The following is a 24421-nucleotide window of genomic DNA, read 5'->3' as shown; positions in this document are numbered from 1 at the left end:
CCACTCTTCTTGCTGGGTTGAAATGGAATGGATTTCGCTAGCGCGCATTTTGCTCCTTTCCACACGATCCCAAGGGGGCATCCTTCATTGCAAAATGGCTTAGCCACAAGAAAATGAGGGAACATCTTTATACCTTTGCCAGCCTCATCCCGTCGCTTAGCAAACACGTCATCAAGAGGCACAAGGATTGTGCACCATATATGAAGTATCACAGTCAGTACGTCCCACAAACATACTCCTTGGAAGATGGCAAAAGGGGCCCCAAGCGTAGCTGATACAAGATAATCATCAATTTGGCCTGTGGACTGGTTTGGTGGAATACAAGATTACTAAAATAGCAATACTGTGGTCCCACAGACTCTCCTTAAATGAGATGCAATAACTCCAGGGAGAGTGGGGCTACTCCATCAGCAGTCCAGAGAATTCCCCTGCAAAGCGAACTGTCGATTATCATGCGGGGACATTTTAATAGAATCATCCTTATTCAGAGTTCTGAGATTTTTACTCCAGAGACTGGAGCAGAGGAAAAAGAGTTAACACTCCCTAAAACTGCGTTAAAAACTTGCACTTATGAGTAAAAATTCCACAATATTATTTGCCTATGAGCTAATTTCCATGGTAATAATAATGTGCAAAAAACACTATCAAACTATGGTGAAATTAACTTTAGCCCATTACAAACACACCGCTACTTCTACAGAAGCACCCGGTGGTGCATTCATTTGTAGGTCGAGCCTGAGCAGGGCATGCGCTGCTCTGCGATGCATGCTGTATTGGAGTATGGACTTGTTGCCCGCCCACTCTCAGCCCATATTTGTCATAGGCTTGTGTCACTGTCATTTGTAAATGCTGGCTTCTGATTCGATATTAGGCTTGTTAGTCCCTCCTTAGTACCGCCTTGTCCTCATTTGTAACCTCCCATGAGGACTGGCCCTTTTACTTCTGTTGTTACATAGCATGTTTTAGTTAGTCGATAAACACTATTTTCTTTAATGAGATTATCCTACTGCAGGCACAACATGCTTTCTTGCAGCTTTCAGCGCGCCATTCATGCTTTCACTTTCCAAGCAGCCTGGTAACAATGGTGGCCGCTTCTTTGAAATAAAATAGGTCTCAAATTTACAAGAGTTTCAGCTATTGGCATTGTAAATGACAATGCCTTTTATTTATGTGCTAATTATCAAAACAGAGAAATACAAGGCAGTCATTTACAACGCCAATAGCTTAAACTCTCGCAAATGTGAGACCTATGGCATTGCAAATGCTTGTTTCTATTGCAGCCTGATGTTCCTTTACCTAGCTTAACCTCCTCAGGAAAATTCCACTGTGGCTGATTATTATAGCCAAGGATTCAAACCTAGTGAGAGTGAAACGCAACCAACAGCATTCTTCCTTATTGAGCTATCCATACACCAAAGAGAAGATCCACACACCTCCAGCAAGACCACTTGAATGAGAAAGGAACATGAAGGCAGAACAAATATAAATTCTTTGACCAACAACTGACTGCTCTCAGAGAGGGGCTATTGAAGGAGGAAGTCACTTCAAGATCAAAACCAGCTCCAAAGCCAGTCTAAAATATAGTGCTAAGTCAATGCTTTGTCCACTTACTCCTGTGCAACTGAGGACCTAAAGAAAAGGATATTTATTGTTTCACAGCATACAAGCGCGCCAGCCTGCCTCGAAGGGGTAGGTATTCACTAGGTCTCACCAAGCTAAGAGAAGGAAATGATAATTCTAGACTGGTTGGTCTTCAACTCTTTCCAAGCCTTAAGCAGATTGAGAGGCATTTTCAGTGCACCATGCAGGAGGCTCTAGGAAGATTCTAGCCTTAGAGGTGGTTGATCAGGGTATTTTAAGAGTACACCAGTCAGTCAGTGGTCACCAGATGTAGCCATTTGTAACAAAATTTCATGACTTCCCATCCCCTGCTTTGCAACAGAGGGACCAAGTTCATATAAGGATAGCTGTTTTGGGGCAACAAACTTCTCCCAGAGTTGCATGTACCCAATGTCCAAAACGGTGAATAGCTGTTTCAGCTATGTGGTGCTTTCTCGCATCTCCCAACTCTACCACTGGCCCACTAAGTTAAGCCAAATGGACTGAAAAGGGTGCCCCACCCAAAAGTCAACACTGGCCTGCAGTAGATGCTGCCTCCTAAACAGTGCTGGATTAAATCCTGTGGAGGCCCCTAGGCAGTCGAACTTTTGGGCCACCCCCTTCCCCCCCCCCGCCTGCGAAATTATCTTCTAATACATTTTTAGGTTTACCAACCAACAATTTTAATAAATCAATGTTATTACACAAAACTAAACATTAACAATTATTAGTGTTATTAAACAAAAATTAATTGGAAACAATTTAAGAAAGTTTGGTTGTAATTTTCTTTCAAGATCAAATCAATATTACTTTGATCCGTTGTCGCGGGCCCACTAAATGATACCATGTCACCTTTGTAGCAAAGTTGTTACAAGAGTTATTTCGAACAGAAATCTAACTTGCAACCAGTGTGATTTCCCCTTTCTCATTGTGGACATTGTACACCCGGGGATTGTAAGTAGCTGCTGACAGGCATAAGCAAACACAGTCGTGAATAAGGTATGATAACAGACAGAGCTGCACATGCCCTTTGTAATTACCTTTTTCTAATCTCAGCACAATATAATTCTAATGACATAACTGTATTAAAGGAAGTACGAACATATCTTCATCACTGATATCACATATTGCCTGTGTGAACTGGAGCACATAATACATGTAAGGGTACAAGAGCATAGAGCGGTGAGAGAAAAGCACATGCTGGAGGACCACAGAGATATAAAAGATTAGACAGAGGAGGAATAAAATATGAGAAAGGGGACAGAGTAATGCAAATATTCCCTGAGCTCAATGGAGTTTCAAGCAATTGGACGAACCTCTTCTCCTTCATAGCTAACTTCAATAATATGGGTTTTAATTTACGCCAACTGCTACATTACAGCCCCCATCACTTAAAAACGTACTATGCCTACTTTTGATGATGAAAATATTTTATCTATGCTTTGATCCCATACAGTCCTGTTGTACTTCAGCAAAATTGGGAATAAAAAGGTATTTTCAAACTGTTTAAAAAGCGCATAAAACAAGCCACAGTACTAATTTCATTGGGGGTTTCAGCAGGAAATCAAATAACTGGTGCAGCCGATACTGTATGTTTACTTTATGTTTCGGCTAATTTAACAAAACCTTGCAATATAAAAATAAATATATAAAATATTTCAAAAAGGTGTACAGAAAAAAGATACAATCTTACCCTCTGAATACATAATGTACACTACATTTCCAGAATTATATAGTTTAACATTTAAAACATCCCACTTATGTAGTATATTCCACTTAAAAATACAGTAGTTAATATAATCCGTGAAAGACAAAATACCTCTAAATCTTCATTGGCTTCCATGTCTCCGGTAGAGCCCATTGTAAAAAATTATGGACATTCACCAAAGGAAAATTCAGGGAGATATAGGACCACCTTGCTTGTCCGCCACTAAAGAGGAAGCTGTTCTTCCAAGAGGAACTAGGCAGCCCTGTTCCTCAAAAAATGAAGATGAAGGCCACTTGTCCTACATACCAGACTCCTCTACCACCACCATCACCTCCATCCCCTCCTATATTTCAACCACCTGACTTAATTTAGGATTCATCTACCGGGTCACAAGGTATAGATGACGGGGGGGTTACTAGGGCCATTAGGAGATCCTGATCCATGGGATACAGGATCCCCTTAACCTCAACGATCGGGATCTAAATCCCGATCATCCTTCCCCTTCAGACGATGCCACTTCTTTTCAACAGGTTATTGCTAGGGCAGCTGGTTTCCATAATGCTGAGCTGCACAAAGAGTCCCTAGAACAGGACTTTTTGTTTGACATCCTCTCTTCCACACAAAGAGGCACCCAGTGCACCCATGCTTCCCGGCATGCTGAGGACATTTTTAAAGAACCAGTCTGTCCCCACATTTTAACCCTGTGGGTGGACAAAAAATACAAGGCGGCTCCTTCTGACTCACTCTTTATCACGGATCAAGTTCTACCAGACTCCATAGTTGCCACTACTGCTCGTAAGAGAGCTAACAGCCTGAATACTGGGGATACTCCACCTCCTAAAAAGGGGAGTAAGCGAATAGATGCAGCTGAGAAGAGAGTTTCAGCACAGACAGCTAATCATTGCCTATTCCCAACCCCTTCTGGCCCACTTTGATAGAGCCCTTTGGGATAAGATGGAGGAACTCAGCGGCGAAAGGGGACAAAAAGTTTTCACAATAGATCACGCGATTACCAACAACTCCGTCCGATGTGCACTAGATGTGGTGGAAACAGCTGCTACAGGTGTTCATACCAGCATGCTTCTTCGACGACACGCATGGCTCAGGTATTCTGTGTTCAAACCAGAGGTCCAGCAGGTTGTGTTAAATATGCGTTTTGACAAAGAGACCCTTTTTGGCCCACTGGTAGACACTACCCTTGATAAAATGAAAAAGGTCACTGATATAGCTAAGGCCACTGAAGCATTACAGATGTCAACTCCTAAGGGGTCCTTTCGTCTCACAGACTATAGGGGGTGCATTAAATCCACCACCATAGATGCCTCTACTTCCTAACAAAAACAAGGCCAGTCCGCCTACAGTAAGGACTATTTTAGAGGTTCCTTCTGAGGCAGAAATAACCAGGGAAGGGGCAGGGGTGCCTCTGCACGCGGATCAACACCCACTGCAAAGCAGTGACTACACATTCCTTCCCCCGGACCACTTCACAACTGTCGGGGGCAGACTACAATTTTTCCACCCAGTCTGTGAATCCATCACCATAGATCAATGGGTACCAGCCATTATCCAACATGGTTATTGGCTGCAGCTCATTACCACACTACCTTGCACTCACAGATAATCAGAGGATCATATTCAAATAATAACAATTCTTATTTGTAAAGCACAAACAAATCATCCCTCAAGGGTTTCAAGGAGCTGGGGGTCGACAGGGAGATTAAGTGAGCTATTGATCAGAGTCACATGATGCTGAGCTGAGGTCGGCGCCGGGGATCGATCTGCAGTCCCAGCACTCGGGAGTCAGCCACTCTGGCCGCAGCGCCACACCTCTCCCTCTTCTCAAACAAAGTTAAAACCCTTCTCCTCAAAGGGGCTATAGAACCTGTCCCGCTTCAACAGCAGGGATCAGGGATATATTCTCAATACTTTCTCATTCCCAAAAAGGACGGGTCACCGAGACAATCTTAGATCTCCAACCCCTCAACCATCCATTCAGAACATTTCCATATGGTTACTCTACAGGATATTATTCAACTTATCTTCTGACTTTATAGCAACACTGGACCGAAGGGACATCAATTTCCATATACCAATACACCCTGCACACTGCAAATAACTCTGATTTATCATAGCAGGCAAACATTACCAATTCAAAGTTCTTCAGTTTGGGGTGACCACAGCACCTCGAGTTTTCACAACATGTTTGGCAGTAGTTGCAGCACATCTGCGAAGACAAAACATTGATGTATTCCAATACCTGGATGATTGGCTTATCCCAAAGCCAATACCCACCTACAGTGCCAATAGTACACTCAATTGGCAGTGGATCTACTTCACAGAGTAGGGTTTACAATAAATGGCCCTAAGTCTCACCTTCAACCTCTCCAATTCAACCTTACTTAGGAGCAATTCTCAACACACAGGACTAGCTTATAACAATCCAACTCAACTTGAGAACTTTCAGGTAACTCAACCACAGTTCTACCAAACAAAACTCTCACAATTCGGACCGTGATGTGTCTGTAAGGAATGATGGCCTCTTGCATTGTCATAGTTCCTCACGCAAGGTTACACATGCATCCCATTCAGCAAAGTCTAGCTCACCATGGTCTCAATCACAGGGTCACCTCCAAGATCTAGTGTTGATAGACCGTCGCACTCACAGTTTTTTGCAGTGGTGGAACACCAACAACCTGCTACAAGTGCAGCCTTTTGTAGACACTGTTCCTCACCTCACTTTCACCACAGATGCATCAGAGATGGGCTGGGGTTCCCATCTACAAGCCCTCACAGTATAAGGTCTGTGGGATGCCAAACATCAGTCCCTACATATCAACTACTTGGAGCTTCAGGCAATCTTCCTTGCACTAAAGGCTTTCCTTCCTCACCTAGATCACAAGGTTGTCCTAGGGCGGACGGACAATATGACAGCCACAAATTATTTACAAAAACAGGGAGGGACATGGTCTTCTCAACTGTCACAACTGTCTCAGACCATAAAGAATTGGACTCTTCACCACAACATTAATCTCATGGTCGAATATCTGCCAGGAGCAGACTGTTTTGCAGACCTGCTCAACAAGATGCAGCAATAGACCCATGAGTGGGAACTCCACCCACAAGTCCTACTTTTCTACTTTCAAAAGTGGAACTTTCCTCAAATAGACCTTTTCACCACAGCCAAAAACACGAAATGCCCAAACTTCACCTCCAGGTACCCGCACCCACTATTTCAGGGCAATGTACTATGGATGAGTCGGTCACGGATATGTGCGTACGCTTTTCCACCTCTCCCTCTCATTGCGCTTCTGGTTTGGAGACTCAGGCAAACATCTCTCACCATGATCCTAGTAGCTCCCACTTGGGTGCATCAGCCCTAGTTCACAACACTACTAAATCTCACAGTAGTTCCTCATAAGAAGCTCTCCAACAGGCCGGACCTTCTCACTCAGAATCAAGGAAAATCAGACACCCAGACCCCAAAACTCTCCATTTTGCAGTTTAGTTCCTGAGGTAGTAGAGTTTGGCTATCTAAATTTACCGCAAGAATGGATGAACATTCTTGAGCAAGCACACAAACACATAACTAGAGCATGTTATGCTGCAAAATGGAAACAATTTGTTTGCTACTGCCAACCCCAACAAATTGATCCTATGAAAGCCACAGTGCAAGATGCTAATTTAGCCTACACTTCCATTAGGTTACACCTCACTGCAATGGCTGACAATCTTCAAAATAGACAGCATTTCTCACTATTCAAAATTACAGTCATTAAGCTATTCACGGAAGGTATGAAAAGAGTAATTCCTTCTCCGGTTCCTCCAGCAACCTTTTGGAACCTTAACATTGTTCTAACCAGACTCATGGGTCCTCCTTTTGAGCCGCTTCACTTATGCCCCCTTCAATTTCTTTCATGGAAAATGGCATTCTTAATTGCCATTACCTCACTCAGGCGTGTTATGAGCTCCAGGCTTTACCCTTAGAAGAACTTTTCTTCCAAATGCAAAAGAGGTTCACGGTTTCTGAAGCCAATCAGTTGGGAATCCAAGCTTCCTGCCACACCCTAGGCAAAAAGTTGTATGAGGCTACTGAAAGCACCAAAGCACTGGAAGACACAATTATCCAGGTTAACCAGGAAAGCCCTTTTGATTTCACCTGGCTGGCAAGGCAAAATCAAACCCTGAAAGAGGATATAGAAAGAACCACTCTAGGAGAAATAAACTCTGAGTTTTGAATGTTCCAGAAGCAGCTGAAAAGGTGCATATGAAGAGTTTTATAATATCGTTACTTAAAGACACTGTCCTTAAAGATCGGCGCGATGCAAATCTCAAGACTGAGATACATAGAGCCCACAAAGACCCCATCAGGAGGAATCCTAAACCGTCAGAAGCCTAGGAAGATCCTGATAATTATTTTGCTGTACACGGTAAAATAACTTATCTTCAGTCTAGCGTTAAAAAATATCTTCTATTCCAGAAATGGGTTAACTTTTCCCATAAGGTAAGGCCATTGAACAGCGTCAATGGGAGCTGGGAAGGAAAATGGATGAACTCCATAAATTGGGTGCTAAAGCACAACTAAAATTTCTGGCTATGCTACGCAGAACGTGGAAGAATCGGATGCACAAATATAGAAAAGTGTAAGATATTGACACCATAACTGATTAAAAAAAAAGACATAATAGTGTGAGTCAGCCTTCAGAATTATTGCCTATAACTGATGGGGGAAGAGAGTGAGCACTCCTAATCAGTTGATTTTTTCCTCTGGTTCGGATCTATTTGTATAATGCCCGTTAACACTGGGAGTGCTCCCAGGGGTCGGCAATGGGTGAAGAGCATTTGGAGGGGAGGGTGGGGGGCTCAGAGTCCTCATGGTCACCTTCTTAATCTACATGCAATTAGCTTATACAAACAGTTCCAACAGTTCCCTCTTAGGCAGGATCTAGGACTAAATGGGGGTGTGTAAGGTAATGAAGCAAGCTCTTAGCTTAGAATGTAAATGAGCTTCGGTCTAACCGGAGGCAGAGATGCATTTTTAAGTATTCAGAGGATAGAGAGGCTCAAATCGGAATTATGCAAGAGACTCACCTGATGACAATTAAGAGAAGGACCTTATTTTAAAAAGTGGGTAGATCAGTATGCCTTTTCAGATCAGTACTCTTAGGGTGTCTCTATTATTTTAGGGAGAGGTGTGGGGGTGGAATTACTGGATTTCAAGACTGACTCCTCTGGAAGGAGGGCGATAGGGAGAATGAAATGTTTTAATTATAGTTTTGTTTGTGTGGGTTTTTATGGACCTAACACAGATGATCCTCTTGACCTTTGAGTGGAAACTATTGGAATCTTCACTTCCAATAATTATAGGGGGCAATTTCAATACCATGATGGATATTAACTTTGATAGATCCACTAAGAGAGGCTGTATTAATATGCTTGAGGTGAGTCAAGTTTTAAAAATATGTTGTAAGTTCTGTGTCTCACCGATGTTTGGCATCACCAGATGGGTCAGCAGAGGGGATATACATTTCCCAGTAAGAAATACAGGCCTTATTCCAGACTGGATTATGTGGATGACAACATTATGGGGAAGGTTAGACAGATCAAGCAATTGCCGGGGCATATTTCTTTTATTTTGTGGAATATTTTTATTATTTTAAAAGAAAACAACAAAACATCTTAGCAGGTGCATGGCAGTCAAATTCCATTGGCTATATCCAACACAAGTCACAGGAAGCAATGACAGACAGCTAACAACAGTACAAGTATCGTTCTTGCCCCCTTCATTGTCGTCTACCCCCCATAGGGCGTAGTTCCCAAATCTCTCTGCTAGGTAGGTGTCCAGAGTGATGTATTCCGCCCCCCACACCAGTTTATATGGCTTGCAATATCGCAGTATCTTCCCCTTCCATCTCTAAATGGTAGTAACTCAACCATGGCAGCCAAATTTTCCTAACTTTCCGAGGACATCCCCATGCTGTGTATTAGGTCTTTTCAGCTCCCATGTACAGCCGGGGCATATTTCTGAAAATTCAACTTTCACTATGGCATTCAAGTTACCACCTGAAAGAGAAAATCCCAAATGGACTATAAATCGGGCCCTACTGCAAGAGGCAGGAATAGGTCAGGTTTTGGACAAGGAAAGCTGAGGTTTTTTTAGTGATAACATTGGGTCAGCCCCTTTAGCTACTGCTTGAGGTACCTACAAGGCCTTCATCTGGGGAATCCTATGTAATCAAGCACCTGTTCAGAATAGGAGAGCTAGAGAAGAGCCAAGATCTGTTAAGTAGGAAATGAGGACTCTCAAGAGCACCTTAATCAATCAATCAAGCAGGATATATAAAGTGCAACTAATCACCGGTGAGGGTATCCAGGCGTTGAGGGTCTTGCTGCTTCAGGTAGGCTCGGCTGAACAGCTAGGTCTTGAGTGCCTTCTGTAATTCTAGGAGAGAGATGGCGGTCCAGGGGGAGGTCGTTCCAGAATTTAGCCGCGAGGTAAGAGAAGGAGCATCCTTCACTGTTTCTTTGGTGGATCCTGGTATGTGCGAGAGGGAGGAGGAGCCCAGGTGTCTGGAGGGCTGGTGGAAGTTCAGATGGTGGTTGATGTTGGTGGGTCCTTGGTTGTGCAGGGCTTTATAGATGTGGATTAGCATCTTGAATTGACATCTTTTCTGTATGGGGAATCAGTCAGTAGAGTTTCTTGATATGAGAGGTTATGAGGGTCTGTTTGGGGAGATCAAGGATGAGTCTGGCTGTGGAGTTCTGTATGGTTTTCAGCCTCTTCAGGAGGTGAACGGTGATTCCCATGTAGAGTGCATCGCCATAGGCCAGGTGGCTGGTGACTAGAACTTGAAAGACGGTATGTCTATTGGTGATCGACAGCCATTTCAAGATTTTCTAGAGCATGCGAAGAGTGAGGAAGCAGACAGATGAAACTGTGTTGATCTGGGTTTTCTTGGTGAATTTGCTGGCCAGGATAATCCCGATGTTACGAGCATGGTCTGTCGGTCAGGGTGAGGGTCCTAGCTCTGAGGGTGACCAGGAGTCGTTCGATAGGGAGGAGTTGGTGTAGAAGATCAGCACTTCTGTTTTTTCCATTCTTAGATTCAGGCAGTTGTTTTTCATCCAGTCAACGCCGCTAGTCATACACCCATGGAAGTTGGCTCTCGTGGTGGTAGGATCTTCTAACCGCGAAAGAATGAGCTGGATGTTGTCTGCGCAGGATATGATGTTTAATCCCTGGGCTCTGATTATGCTGGTCAACAGGGTCATGTAGGTGTTGAACAGAGTGGGGCTGAGGGGCGAGCCTTGAATGCCGCAGATGATGTTCTTGGGTTCCAAGGTGAACGGTGGTAGGCAGACTTTCTGGGTTCTTCTGGTGAGGAAGGAGGCGATCTATTTGAAAGTGTCTCCAGGTCGAGGAGGGTTCTGATGTTGTCGGTGGTAGCAATCAAGGCAGTTTCAGTGCTGTGAATGGTGTGGAATCTGTATTAGGAGGTATCCAGAAGATGGTTGTTCTCCAGGTGCTCTGTGAGTTGGTGGTTGATGGCTTTTTCAAGGACTTTGGCGGGGAAGGGGTGCAGAAAGATAGACTGAAGTTTGAGAGTTCACTGGGGTCGGGGGTTTGTTTCTTAAAAAGGGGTTTGACTTTTGTGTGTTTCCATTCTTTGGGGAAGTTGGTCATGGTGATAGAGGCTTTGAAGAGGGTTGTGAGCTTGCTGCTCATCTTCTTGCTCCTTAGGTTGAAAATGTGGTGAGGAAGGGAGTCTGTGGGGGCTCCTGAGTGGACTGAATACATGATTGCCGTAGTGTTCTGTGCGGTAAGCTGGTCCCAGCAGGTGAGTCGGTGGTTGGGGCTTGCTTCTGAGGGAACGAGGTGGCTGAAGAGGTCGGAGAGGGTTGGTTGGGGTTCAAAGTTCTTGTAGATGGTAGAGATCTTATTGTGGAAGAAGTCTGCCAGGCTGTCGCAAAGTTTCTGGGAAGGGATGATGATGTTTTCCGTGGCTGAGGGATTCGAGAACGCTCTGACGAAGTTGAAGAGTTCTTTGCTGTAGTTGGAGCTGGCTTAGATACGGTCTGCCAGGGCGTTCTCTTTCACCTCCTTCAGGAGCTGGTGGCAGCAGGTGAGGGCCGTCTTGAATGTGGTACTGCCTGCGGTTTCCTCGCTGGTGCGCCATTTTCTTTCTAGTTGCTTGCAGTTGCGTTTTGCAGTTCTCAGATCCACAGTGTACCATCTGGCCTGTTTGGTGGATCTCCTGCATTTTCTGGGACTTTTTGAATACGGGGAGAGGTGTAGGACACTGTTAGCCTGGAAGGCAAAATCTGGCAGATCAAGAAATAACATTAAAGAATTGATAAGTAACAAGGGGACCATTTCTAATAAGGTGGGGAACTTCTTCACAACTCTCTACACCGAAGAGGCAAACCTGCATATACCAAACGAGCTCTATAAGCTGTACAAAGAGTTAAATACTACTAGGGACTTGTTTAACTCAATCTGCCTTGGGGATGCCCAGATTTCAGATGCATGGAAAGAAGCCATCTTGGTATTAATCTTAAAACCTGCACAGGGCCTCAAGAATGCAGACTCATATTGACCGATCTCCCTCAAACAGTGACTATACAATATTCACCAGCATCCTTGCTAGTAGATCAGCTAAACTAGGGCCACAACTCGTACATCCCTACCTGAAAGGCTTTGTCCCAAAAAGGCCGATACACGAGCTTATCCAACTTTTAATAGGTTCAATAGATCTTGCATCCTCTCGGTCGTGACAGTCGATGCTGCTAAGGTTTTCGATAGTGTCTGCTAGGCATATCTCTGGGAGGATTTGACTGTATTGCAGTTTAGTCCCAACTCCTAGGATAATTCAAAAACTGTATGGATCCTCATCTACTCGAATTCTACTAAATGGGACTTTAACTAAGAAATTTAGAGGCACTAGGCAGAGGGGTTCACTCTCTACACTTCTTTTTGAGATTATATATATATATATATATATATATATATATATATATATATATATATATATATATATATATATATATATATATCGCCTTGTCTCCGTGAACAGTCGTCGTTTTCGCTGTCATAAAGCAGAGTGCAGACCACAAGAATTGTATTACCATCTAAGATTTAATCAGCCACAGCAAACACAGTCGGCATGACGCGTTTCGATCCCAGATTATATATATATATACACACACACACACACATACATACATATATATACACATACAAATATATACACACATACACACTCAGCACATCTTTGTCCACCAGCATTTCAGGAGCAAGATAGCCCTGACGCAGATGACTTCATAGTATATACTGCCGGCCGGGTAATCTACATAGTTCACTCTCTAGATGAAATTCCAAAATATAGGGCCTGATTTAGATTTCAGCGGACGAGTTACTCCATTACAACACTGACAGATAACCCGTCCACTGAAATCTAAATTCCATACGAAATATTGGCATTTAGATTTCAACGGACGGAATATCAGTCACTGTTGTGATGGAGTAACCTGTCCGCCAAAATCTAAATCAGGCCCATAATCTGGGGAAGGTGGCTAAATGGAGAAATTTACCATTAACAATATGTGGGACGTATCAACTTAGTCAAATTGGCCAGCTTGCCAAAGCTGACATATCTTTTTGACAGTATCCCCTTTCATTCCCTAAAAAACTTATATCGAAAAACCAAGGGAAGATAACCTTTATTTGGGCCTCTAAGGCTGTTAGACTTTCTAGGAAAAAGTTAAGGTGGAGATTAGGGAAAGGAGGCTTAGCACAGCCTGATCTGAGGATATACTGTGACTCCTTCCAGTCTAAGAGCTACAGGAGGCTTTTGGTATGCCCCGATCCCTTGACCTGGGGCATGTTGTTGAATGCAATGACTAGCAACTTAGGAACAGCCGGTTTCTTCTACAAGTCTGGGACCCCAAAAAACTTCTTTTCTAGGTCTTAAGGGCAGCCCTCAAACTCTTGTGTAGAATCAGGAACTTGGGTATTAAATATTTCTTCGATGTTGCCCTTATCTGGGATTGCCCAGGCACCCCGGAGTGCTATTAAATAGTCTATGTTCTCCTTTGAAAGATGCTGGCATTACACTTTGGGAGCAACTTCTGACAGCTCAAGTGTTGCTACCATGAGAGGCGTTAGTTGCAATGGGTGAGGGAACCTCTTCAGATTCAAATATCTTCAACTGGCCTCTAGGTACGTGGCTCAAAGGCAGGATGTCGGAAGATCTTGGAATTTTGAGATGAGAATGCAGGATACAGAGCTCATAAAAAAGAGGTGCCCATCTGGTACTGGGAGTTCCTTGATGTTGAGGAGGAAATGTTTAAGGCCGCGCACCAGATTTGGGAGGGATCAATGCAGGAAATGGATTTACAGTACTGATGTCAAGTATCTTTGAACCTTCTGCATAGCACTGTTAAATCTGCCACATTAAAGGGAAACAATTTCTATATACTTCACAGGATATATTGGGCCCCCCAGAAGATCGCGAGGTTTGCAAAAACCAGGTCCTCTGTTGTAGAAAGTGTGGCTGTCTCAAGGCCAATGACGACCATATGTTTGTATTCTGCCCCTCTCTGTCTTTTGGGATACTGTGAGTACTATTATATCAGAAGTGCTGTCTGTTATAATACAGGTAAGCCTCACTCTTATCTCATTTGGCTCGGATATGCCATCACAAAATTTCCTTGACCACTTCCAGAAGAGTGTTATTTTACTCAAAGCTTCTCACCAGAATGGAGATCTGCATGAACTGGCTAAAAGCCACACTCCCCAACGTCATAGTTAAATGCTGTAGAATGCACATGTAGACTGGGTAGACTGGATGTTGATGGTTCTTCTAAGGAAGGAAGGATGCCGTATGGGCCCGTTTCTTAAGCTGGGAAACATGTCAAACCCTCAAAAGGTAAATACATTCCTACGATTACACCACAGTGGCCAAAGTGGCCCGGGTCGCATCACCTGCCACATTCAGACTTGGCAAATTCAACATATAAGGATTGTGGTCGCTCCCACCTCCCCCCAACTTGTTTCCTGTTAGACTTTGCCTGGTGATATGAGGACATAAAAAAAAGAGAACTGCTGGGAATGCGTTCCGGCTATCCCTAAAGGTCTGCCTGTACTTCTCATGGGTAAGGCCATACTTTCTGACTATGGTTTCCTTTATAGGGGGTTACCCTATCCTGTCCTTCTTAACTACGGCCTGTAGGGCGTCCCTCCTCTCACTAAGGATGTGCTTCCAGAGGCTGCCCTACAGTCCTCCTCAGGGATACTCTGCATCTATAAAGCCACCTCATAAGCTGCACACCACTTGCCGGTGTCCCCCAGAACACATTCAGACAACAGACCTTTGGGAATACGGACCCTCTTCTCTCAAGAGGACAATGCAGGCACACTGCCACCAAGATGGCTGGACTCTGTTTGACTAGCCCTTATGTCCAGCTCTCTGAGGCGCCTCTCGTGAGCCATTTTGCCTTTCTTCTGCCTCCATGGCCAGTTTCCTTTCATGTATGGCCAGTTTCTTTTCCTCCATGTATAGTTTCAGCTGGGCCATCTGCAGCCTAAACTCCCTTTCAGCCTTCGCGTCCACCAGCTCCTCCGGGGACAGTCCCTGAGAAGACACGTTGCTCTCCGCTCTGACAGGGAGTTCCAGATTGGGGTTCAAGTCACCCCCCTCAGCTGACAGCTGCATTGCAGGGCTGGCATCCAAGTCCCCAAATCATCCTCTCCCTCCTAGCACTCTGTGGTGATCAGCAACTGGTGGTCCTCAAACCATGCTCTCAAAGCCTTTTGGAGCCCTTCCTACTAGGTGCTCTTTTTGGAGGGTAGCCCCCATTCCTTGCAAAACTCCTTTAGCTCCACCACAGTGTAGCTCTCTAGACTGAGGAGCTCAAATTCCATCTTTGCAGGTGAAGCCACAGCCACCAACAGTCAGGTAGAATTAGAGTGGACTTGGCAAAAATAAAAGGCCATTCAGAGAGAATTTAAATCTTATATTGGTCTCAGGTATGGGATGGAGGTGGACACAAAATCAATGTATGGCACTGCACAAACACAAGTCCTAATCCTCACAGCTGATCACCAATGTACGTAATTGATCTGCTGGTTGAATGAGGTTTGGGACATGGTCAAGGAGCAACCACAATCCTTGTCAGGGTGAGGCACAACCCAACCCTAAATCAACCTGTGTTCAAACCTCTGGTAGCTTGGCAGAGAGCAGTCAAGCTTAATCTAGAAGGCAATGCATAAAGTATTTGTGCAAAACTTCAACCAGTAATGAAGTTAACATACCACACAAAAATGAACCCACACCAAGTTAGAAAAATAGAGTGAGTTTTAATATACAAAACAAGACCAAAGCAAAAAAAAAAACTCAATCAGAAGAACCGGAGATCAGTAATTTTAGAGATTTTAGTGAAAATAACGTCAAAACGCACTAAGCGCCATCTGTGGATATCTGGTCACGACAGAAAGGGACAAAGTAACAAGTTCAGGCGGACTGTAATGGAGCGCAGGCTGGATACAGGGATCCAGTCAGGCCCACTGAACAAAGCATTACATCCTAGTTTGCGGAGCATTGCAAGGTTTTGTGTTGAGGCTGCATCGTGCAGCCAAAGCGGTGCATCGGTTCAGAAGGAACTGCAAAGCTGCGATGCAGAATCCGTCGTCGAGGCTGCCATCAACGAGGGATGTGAGAGCCTGTGATGAGAATGCGCCACGCCGCAGTGATTCTGATGAGGCGATAGATTGCGATGTGAGTCTTTCCCGCAGTACTGATCAACACAGCAGCGGAGATGTGTTGGTTCTGCTCAGGGTTGGGCTGCGCAGCAGAGGAGATGCGTCTATTATGCTTCATCCAGAGAGGCTGACAGAGCCCTGTAGGCCCACTTCCAAGGGTCCAGGACAGGTTTAGCACCACTTGGCAGAGTAGACTCAGAGATGGCAGAGTCAAGGTGCTGGGTTTGATGTTGTGGGAGTCTTCTGTCCCTGAGGCTCTACTCATGAGGACAACATACTACCCTTATGAGTCACTTTGGGGTTCTGCAAGTCCAGTCCTGCAGGACCAGGCAGTAGGTCAGCACAGCAGGGCAGCAGTCCTTCAGAGCAGCAGTCCAACAGGGTGGTAGTCCTTTTAAGAGCACAGCAGATTTTCTTCCTGGCAGTGTATCCACAGGTCCAGAAGTGTAGTGAAGAGTTGGTGTCTGAAGTCCAAATGTTTACACCAAGTTGTGTCTTTAAATAAGGGGAGAAGCTTCAGAGGCAGGCCTTTGCTGAAGTGCCTCGATCAAGACTAACTACAGGGGGTTATGCAGCCTTTTGAGTAGAGACAGGACACAACCTCTTCAAGTGTAAGTGGGTCTGGGCCTAGCTCCTCCCTCCCATTCTGCCAGAGATTACTTATCCAGGCACACTTAAGCTCCCTATTGTTTGTGGCTGTCGTAGGAGGAAAACACAAAGTACACTGTTGACTACACCCAGTCATGTAACCCAGAGACAGGATGCAGGCACCAAACGGCTAAGGCAGGAAAATGCCAACTTTCTAAAGGTGAGGAGAGAAAACAGCTGGTGTGCACTCGGATAATAGGAGTAATCCCAAATTTAATGGATAGTTCACAAACTTAAGTGGGGCTTAGTGTGCTGACCCTGAGGTGGTTCCACCCACCACCTGAATTCGAAAGCGTAAGAGACTAGAGCAGAGTGTTCTAGACAGGGAATGCACTACTTATGTAACTCAAAAAATGAGTAAAAAACAAGTGAAACATCATTTTCTATTTGACCAAACAGTAAGTAGTATACACCATGTAATCATCTGTTAGTTGTTTATAAGTGAAAATAATAGATCTTCTTTTGTTCTTATAGCAGTGTTAATTTATTCACACTTCTGCCAAAATCAAAGCACAATTAAAGATTCATATGTACAACGTCCTAAATTACAAATAGTATAGCTCAATTTTCACATTTTCCCAATGCATTTCGGGCGCAATGTTCGCCCTTCTTCAGGGGATATCTGAAAGTAAAACATCAATCAATCATGTGCGTTATAACTGACCAAGAGCAACAGTTTGAGAGTTTTTAGGAAGGCAATTCTGGCGTCACGTGGGTCTTACAACAAAATAGGGCAGTGGAGAATTGGATTGTGTCGTTATCGAGTGAAGACCAAGAGGGGGTGTGGTCCCGGCAAGAGAGCAGCGTGGTTGTGAACAAGAAGGTGAAAGACACCGTGTCTGACTAAAGGTCGTCACACGTGCACAAGAACGAACATAAAACCACCACCAAAACAGAACGGCGGATAAATACCTGGAAGAGCTAGAGTCTCTAGAATTAATCTAGAAATGTAAACAATGAGAACCACAATCTAAAAAGAATAGAAGCGTAGTGTTAACAAAAAGTGACAACGAAACACTGATGCGGTAATGCAATAGACATGAAAAGCGCTTACCAAGAATAATGTCGGCCCTAACGGACAGTGAAAAACAGTCGAGAACTGTATTAGCAATGGCGCGGGAACAGCGCTGTGATGTGAGAGGTAGCAACCTGCGAAGTAACGAATGGGGAGGATTAAACACAGCGGTGTATACGCCGCAACAACTAAAGACTAGAAACAAGTCAGTCATGGTACCTGGAGGTGACTGCAGATGTCTACAAAAATCATCCGTTTGTTCATAGGGCAAAAAGTTGATCCACACGTGGATTCCAGTTGAATACGGGATCGCGAGTGAAAACAGCAGTGTGCAAAAGTGAGGACGGGCTTATGAACACGAGAAACAGTGGCGGCCATATTAAGTTGGGAAGTGAGAAACAAGTGCAACAGAAGAGGGGCTAGTAAACACGAAGGACAGTGGCGGCCATATTAAGTTTCAGGAGTAGAATACAAATGCAAAGGAAACAGCGGAAACGAAGAAGGCGAGAAAAGTGAATAAACATACAACAGTGTTTTGAAACGTACGGGGTTGGGCAACTATAACACATCCTGCCTATTTACAATCTCACAAAATAATAATAAAGGTCCATAAGGCGAACATATTATCTTATTGTGAATTAAATCCACAAAAATTAATAACAATAGCTCTAACCATAGAAACTGATGTTAAAGGCGTCCTGCCTATTTACAATCTACAAAATGTGAAGAATGACAATTCTACCAACTTATCTTAACAAATGATAAAACAAACACACATAAATAATGACGTGACCCAATTGAGATGTAAATACATGCCAATGTGTGTGTGGACAAATTAGGAGTTGCAAATGACAATTCTCACAATATAATACATGCAGTGCTGACTTTTTTGCACTTGAGTGAACACAAATAAGGACAAGAATCTATATGTGGCTAAAGGCCCACGTGTATATATAAAAAAGGAATGAGTGACAAATGGGATCTGTGAGTGCTCAAATGCTGAATGGGGACTACTGTAACCACCCTCCTGTAACTAAATGGAAAAGTCTACAGGAAACAGGCAAATTCAATTTTGTCATTGAGACCTTTGGGACTCAAGGTATTGAGATACCGAATCCAAAAGGACTCCCTTTGTACAATGAATTTACTCATGTCACGATCATTGCAATGTTGAACGACCTCAATAACACTGAATTTGAGTTGAGGAATCGTGTGATGTAAATCACTCCAATGACTAGCCAGTGGTGACGATGTGGATCTAGTTCGGATACGGCTTTTGTGCTCCGTGATGCGAATGCGTACAGATCTCTCAGTTTTACCTACATAGTATAGGCCACAGGGGCATCGAATAATGTATATGACATTTGCAGTGTTACAATTTGCAGTAAAATTGAACTTAATGGGCTTACCCGACCAGGGGTGAGCCAGAAACACACCTGTAATAACATTATTACAGTGTGAGCAATTGTAACATCTAGTCATTCCTTTGAATGTCACATCAGTGTCAAGTGCTCGTTTTTTAAGAAGTTCCTTGAGATTGTTAGAACGTTTGTATGCAAAAAGTGGTGGATGAGTGAACAAATTCCCAAAATCCGGTTCACTCTGAAGAATATCCCATCTGTTAAGGATTGTTTTTTTGATGGCAGGAGAGAGGGTCGAGAATTTAGACACATAGACTTCCCTAGATTGAGAAGGTTTAGTACGTTTCTCCAGGAGTGTTGATCGGGACACCTGGTTGAGACGTTGAACTGAAGCTTCAATGAGTTGATTGGGATAACCACGTGCCAGGAAGCGAGTTTTAGTCTCTTCAAGGGTGGTGTGTAGTTGTGCGTCATCAGAAATGATACGTTTGATTCTCAAAAATTGAGAGTAAGGGAGATGGCGTTTCAATGAGTGCGGATGAAAACTGTTGCCTTCTCTGTTCACCAAACCTACAGATTGTAATAACACGCTCCTCTACGACAGTTTTCATCCGCACTCATTGAAACGCCATCTCCCTTACTCTCAATTTTTGAGAATCAAACTTATCATTTCTGATGACGCACAACTACACACCACCCTTGAAGAGACTAAAACTCGCTTCCTGGCACGTGGTTATCCCAATCAACTCATTGAAGCTTCAGTTCAACGTCTCAACCAGGTGTCCCGATCAACACTCCTGGAGAAACGTACTAAACCTTCTCAATCTAGGGAAGTCTATGTGTCTAAATTCTCGACCCTCTCTCCTGCCATCAAAAAAACAATCCTTAACAGATGGGATATTCTTCAGAGTGAACCGGATTTTGGGAATTTGTTCACTCATCCACCACTTTTTGCATACAAACGTTCTAACAATCTCAAGGAACTTCTTAAAAAACGAGCACTTGACACTGATGTGACATTCAAAGGAAGGACTAGATGTTACAATTGCTCACACTGTAATAATGTTATTACAGGTGTGTTTCTGGCTCACCCCTGGTCGGGTAAGCCCATTAAGTTCAATTTTACTGCAAGTTGTAACACTGCAAATGTCATATACATTATTCGATGCCCCTGTGGCCTATACTATGTAGGTAAAACTGAGAGATCTGTACGCATTCGCATCACGGAGCACAAAAGCCGTATCCGAACTAGATCCACATCGTCACCACTGGCTAGTCATTGGAGTGATTTACATCACACGATTCCTCAACTCAAATTCAGTGTTATTGAGGTCGTTCAACATTGCAATGATCGTGACATGAGTAAATTCATTGTACAAAGGGAGTCCTTTTGGATTCGGTATCTCAATACCTTGAGTCCCAAAGGTCTCAATGACAAAATTGAATTTGCCTGTTTCCTGTAGACTTTTCCATTTAGTTACAGGAGGGTGGTTACAGTAGTCCCCATTCAGCATTTGAGCACTCACAGATCCCATTTGTCACTCATTCCTTTTTTATATATACACGTGGGCCTTTAGCCACATATAGATTCTTGTCCTTATTTGTGTTCACTCAAGTGCAAAAAAGTCAGCACTGCATGTATTATATTGTGAGAATTGTCATTTGCAACTCCTAATTTGTCCACACACACATTGGCATGTATTTACATCTCAATTGGGTCACGTCATTATTTATGTGTGTTTGTTTTATCATTTGTTAAGATAAGTTGGTAGAATTGTCATTCTTCACATTTTGTAGATTGTAAATAGGCAGGACGCCTTTAACATCAGTTTCTATGGTTAGAGCTATTGTTATTAATTTTTGTGGATTTAATTCACAATAAGATAATATGTTCGCCTTATGGACCTTTATTATTATTTTGTGAGATTGTAAATAGGCAGGATGTGTTATAGTTGCCCAACCCCGTACGTTTCAAAACACTGTTGTATGTTTATTCACTTTTCTCGCCTTCTTCGTTTCCGCTGTTTCCTTTGCATTTGTATTCTACTCCTGAAACTTAATATGGCCGCCACTGTCCTTCGTGTTTACTAGCCCCTCTTCTGTTGCACTTGTTTCTCACTTCCCAACTTAATATGGCCGCCACTGTTTCTCGTGTTCATAAGCCCGTCCTCACTTTTGCACACTGCTGTTTTCACTCGCGATCCCGTATTCAACTGGAATCCACGTGTGGATCAACTTTTTGCCCTATGAACAAACGGATGATTTTTGTAGACATCTGCAGTCACCTCCAGGTACCATGACTGACTTGTTTCTAGTCTTTAGTTGTTGCGGCGTATACACCGCTGTGTTTAATCCTCCCCATTCGTTACTTCGCAGGTTGCTACCTCTCACATCACAGCGCTGTTCCCGCGCCATTGCTAATACAGTTCTCGACTGTTTTTCACTGTCCGTTAGGGCTGACATTATTCTTGGTAAGCGCTTTTCATGTCTATTGCATTACCGCATCAGTGTTTCGTTGTCACTTTTTGTTAACACTACGCTTCTATTCTTTTTAGATTGTGGTTCTCATTGTTTACATTTCTAGATTAATTCTAGAGACTCTAGCTCTTCCAGGTATTTATCCGCCGTTCTGTTTTGGTGGTGGTTTTATGTTCGTTCTTGTGCACGTGTGACGACCTTTAGTCAGACACGGTGTCTTTCACCTTCTTGTTCACAACCACGCTGCTCTCTTGCCGGGACCACACCCCCTCTTGGTCTTCACTCGATAATGACACAATCCAATTCTCCACTGCCCTATTTTGTTGTAAGACCCACGTGACGCCAGAATTGCCTTCCTAAAAACTCTCAAACTGTTGCTCTTGGTCAGTTATAACGCACATGATTGATTGATGTTTTACTTTCAGATATCCCCTGAAGAAGGGCGAACATTGCGCCCGAAATGCATTGGGAAAATGTGAAAATTTAGCTATACTATTTGTAATTTAGGACGTTGTACATATGAATCTTTAATTGTGCGTTGATTTTGGCAGAAGTGTGAATAAATTAACACTGCTATAAGAACAAAAGAAGATCTATTATTTTCACTTATAAACAACTAACAGATGATTACATGGTGTATACTACTTACTGTTTGGTCAAATAGAAAATGATGTTTCACTTGTTTTTTACTCATTTTTTGAGTTACATAAGTAGTGCATTCCCTGTCTAGAACACTCTGCTCTAGTCTCTTAAACTTTCTAAAGGTGGCATTTTCAAACTTGGAATTTAAAATCCGATTTCACCATAAGTTAGGATTTTTCACTACAATTTCCAAAGACAGTAAACATGAACTACTTACCAGCTCCCATTTGGAATTTACATATTATTAAATGTAATGAGGTAACTCCAATGCCTTTCTACTATGGGAGGGAAAGACTTTGCAGTACCAAGGCATGTAAAACTTACAAGTACATGTATACCTTTTTAAAAATAATGTACCCTGCCCTCTGAGCTAGCCTGGGGAGACCCCAGGGGAGACCTATATACATATATATATATATATATATATACAAAAGGAAGGTTTGGGCATGCAAAAGGCTTCTTTTGCCAGGTCAAAATGGCAGTTTGAAACTGCACAAACAGGCTGCATTAGCAGGCCTTAGACATGTTTAAAGTGCTACTTAACTGGTTGGCACAATCAGTGCTGCAGGCCAACTAGCAGCATTTAATTTCCAGGCCCTGGGCAGAGGTAGGGCCACCTTATTAGGGACCTACAAGTAAATTAAATATGCTAATGGGGTATAAGTCAATCTTATCATGTTTTAAGGAGAGAGAACAAGCACTTTGGCACTGTTTAGCAGTGGTAAAGTGTGCAGAGTCTTAAGGCCAGCAAACACGAGGTGAGCAAAACAGGAGGTTTAAAGGCAAAAACGTTGGGGGAGGTGAACCACGCCAAGGATGCCAGGTCTAACACTGTATGTCTGTGCAAACCTGCTGGCCATTTCAATTAAAAAAGTGCAGCAGCAGAACACCGTCAATTTTAGGGAAATGAATTTAGTACCTAGCCACATATCCTGTACAAACTTAAAAAAAATACAAAAACAAGCCCGTGAGTGGCAGGGAACAGCCACGAGATATCGCCATAACAACGTCAGGCATCAACTGATGCAGACATGCACTTCCGATTAAAGCCGGATAAACGTGTACAAACGCGGAAGAACCAGTTCGGATTTAACCGATGAGAGGAATATACGGCGTTTAGTCACCGCCATCATGGACCGAGAGGCGAAACATATGGACCAAAAGGCGAAGCCCTGACGAGATCGCGGACCAGGAGGTGACTTCCTGAAAAAAGAAAAAAAAATGCGACAAATTTTAAAACACAAACAGGTACTGGGAACCCACACGCTGGTTACAACAGTAACTCTGAGCGAAAAAGATCTTAAAACACCACTTGTAATAGGAGCACTGTGCACTACAGTTTGTTATACCCACACCCCGTTTTTAAAGCACAAAAAAACACCGGTAAAACAGGGACATAAAGGTGTTGATTGACATGGCACTAATGGGCCACTATTAATCGGAGGTGTCGGCATGACTAAAGGTGGTTAGCCATGGCTAATATGCACAACATTGAGCCAACAACACAAGTCTGCCAGAGAATAACATGATTCCCTAGAAGAACCCACAGTGGATAATACTCAATCCACCTCTTCTTTCCCTTCCCCAAAACAGAGTAGATTGAACATCACTATGAACTAATCCCAACAGAAAGGAATATAGGAGCTCCACGGTATTCTACCACGCGAGCCAAAGATGGTATGTCACGAGCCTGATTTTAATACAAATACACATAAGAGAAAATAGCATCTAGTTTTTAACTAGTTCTTTAATTAATGTCTTATTTATTCAGGCATTCAACGTCCTACCTGTTTAAAGCCCCGCCCTGACGAAGACCTTCGTTTGAAACACTGCGCTTGGTCCCACTCATTGAAGGTCGAAACGCGTTGGCTCTTTATAAAGAGAGGTTCAGAGCAACCAAGTTTAATGACATTGCTCTCTACTAAGGCATATATGAGCAGAACAGTGTATGCTCTCAATTAGAGTTTGAAAATAACTCTCTGACCTCTCCAGGACCTGTATAGTGATCATAATTGAGGACTGAAGAAAATAAAGCCACAATTAAAACTATACTCCAATAGGACTTACTCATGGTAGCAACGAGTCTGTAAAATCAGTAACACATTGTTCTGTTTGTATATTTGTTTCAAAGTGTTAGGTCACTTGAATGTGAGTGATGTAAATATTGTTTATGCGTATTTTATTTTTGTTTCAAAGTATTTCATGTACTTAAA

General features: G+C 43.2%; 1 protein-coding gene across 2 annotated transcripts in view; it reads right to left on the bottom strand.

Moving 5' to 3' along the window:
* ARHGAP10 (Rho GTPase activating protein 10) overlaps positions 1–24421 on the bottom strand; it is a 1033471-nt gene that overhangs the window by 363438 nt on the left and 645612 nt on the right. The gene's annotated exons all lie outside the window — the stretch shown is intronic.

The sequence above is a fragment of the Triturus cristatus genome, chromosome 2_2 (genome assembly GCF_964204655.1).
Source record: "Triturus cristatus chromosome 2_2, aTriCri1.1, whole genome shotgun sequence".
Lineage (NCBI taxonomy): Eukaryota > Metazoa > Chordata > Amphibia > Caudata > Salamandridae > Triturus > Triturus cristatus.
Note: the sequence above shows the minus strand (reverse complement) of the source record. Positions and strands in the feature narration are given on the sequence as shown.